Source organism: Lolium rigidum, chromosome 1 (assembly GCF_022539505.1).
Source record: "Lolium rigidum isolate FL_2022 chromosome 1, APGP_CSIRO_Lrig_0.1, whole genome shotgun sequence".
Taxonomy (NCBI): Eukaryota; Viridiplantae; Streptophyta; class Magnoliopsida; order Poales; family Poaceae; genus Lolium; species Lolium rigidum.
In genome coordinates this window covers 318,752,896-318,754,947 of record NC_061508.1, presented here as the reverse complement: position 1 = coordinate 318,754,947, position 2,052 = coordinate 318,752,896, and the positions used below count along the sequence as shown (strand labels likewise).

The following is a 2,052-nucleotide window of genomic DNA, read 5'->3' as shown; positions in this document are numbered from 1 at the left end:
GTTGCCAGGAGGTGGATAGCAGTTTGAGTAGTTTGTTTCTTAGATGGGGTGGTGTGGTGTGGGTGTGTCTGATGCGTGCGCCTAATGGTCTGCGTGCTAGTTTCCCACCATGTATCTGGATTCTTCTCCCTCCATTTCACTTAATTTAAAGATCCGCAGATCTCCTGATAATTATCGAAAAAAACTAGCTCTTCACTTTGTTACATTCTAACTTGGCACACCTTGGTATTTGCTACATTGGTGTTTCTAAAGTGTTGGTACAAGTTTTTTGCTTATGTTTGCCATCATGGTGCAGAAATGTTATGACGATGCTACCCACGTTAGAATAATATATCCCGAATTCTATTTCCTGCCTGGGCACCACCGTGTCTTACGGGGTGCTCCTCTTTTTCGTGCGTTGGATTGCGATCGGGCGATTCAGATGACTTTCTCTCTACGGGACCACGGCTTCCTTATCCCCATCCGCCCGAACAGCTAATTCGCTCCTCTCTCGTCCACTCCGTCCTTATCCCCATCCCGACGACCTGCTCGAACGGCGAAAAGAAGATGAACTAGGCCCCCATCGAGAGGACCCTGATGCTGGCGGATGAGGAACGGGAGGCGCTGGTGGGAAGCACTCTCGGCGTCTCCCGCCGATGGGGAGCACGGTGCCATCATATCCGGCTCATGGCGGTCGCGCTCACCGTGGTGGTAGCGGCGGCATTCCTGAAGTGCAGGCTGTAGTGGAGATAAGCGATGTGGAGCTGATCCCCGTAGACGGCGGCGCCGCGAGCTGGATAGCGTGGCGTTCGGCACGGATGGGGACGGGCCGTACGCCAACGTGTTGGACGGGAGGGCCATCAGGTGGCTCCAGGAGGAGTGCCGCTGGGTCGACCACTCCTCCGCGGCCGCGCCACAGCTGTAAGGGCATCTCCAGCGGGCCGACGCATATTTATGTCCGTTTGCGTCGCGCACGGACAGAAAAAACATCCGCATGTCCGCATGCGTCTGCCCCTTCTCCAGCGCGGCAGGGACGCATTTTTCAAACCCCATGCATGATTATAGAGGAGAGAGAGGGAAAGATTCCATTTGTGTGGCTAGGAATGGCCAGCACCTGGGTCTTCCCTGCATTAAAGGAAAAGAGAGAAAAAGCATGCAACCCAAACGGACGAAAACGGACGCGTCCGCACAGACGCATTCCTGACACATATTTGGTCCACGTTTTTTGCATCTAGCCGCTGGAGCGCAATTTTTTGTCCGCGCAGACGCAAATAGACGAAAAACGTCCGTTTGCCGTTTGCGTCGCTTTGTGTTGCGTTGCGTTGCTTGACCCTCCAGCCCCAATCTGTTTGAGTAGAGCTATCAATCAGATTTGCAGTAACTATGGTGCTTTGCACGATCTATCCCTGACCAATTAAATAGAGCAGTTATTTTATTTGTTCGTGAATTTTCATCTTGCCTGAAATCTTACGTAACAAGAGTGATTTTATACATCCAGGTTTGTGGAGACGTCCGCAATAGTAATTTTCTCCAAATTCTTGATGTAACTTTTTTGCACCCATATGTATTTTTTACTATTTTCTTACATCTAGAGCGATAGAAGTTTAATGTGTACCCAAAATTCCTGATGTAACATTTTTCCAACTATATGTATTTTTTACTTTTTTCTTACATACAGAGTGATAGGAAGTTCAAGGCGTACCCTAAATACTGATGTAATTTTTTTGCAGCTATATGTAGTTTTACTTCTTTTCTTACATCTAGAGTGATGGAAGTTCAAACTTCAAAGTATATTTTCCCAATTTTTTTGGTGTAATTTATTGCTACTGGATTTATTTTCCTTGCAATTACTGAACGGAAGTTCTCTAATACATTAACAAATCATTTTTTTAGGGGCGGGTGAAAACGGGTTGTGCAATTCCATGTATTTTTTGTGTATTAATAATACACCGAAAGTAGCACAAAGCCACAAACTAGTTTTCCCACGCTGCTTGTTTTTTACGTCCTTAATCTGAGATGTTTTAGGAGTACTTTACGGATTTTAATGTTCCATATGTTTGCAAGTGATAGCGA

The 2,052-nt window shown here is 46.7% G+C and overlaps 1 long non-coding RNA gene across 1 annotated transcript; it reads left to right on the top strand.

The window, feature by feature from the left end:
• Nucleotides 1-867: 867 nt before the first annotated feature.
• LOC124684243 lies at nucleotides 868-1,650 on the top strand. The gene is made up of 2 exons (XR_006996959.1): nucleotides 868-900; nucleotides 1,478-1,650. It is a non-coding gene; the product is annotated as an uncharacterized LOC124684243 (long non-coding RNA).
• Nucleotides 1,651-2,052: the final 402 nt, after the last annotated feature.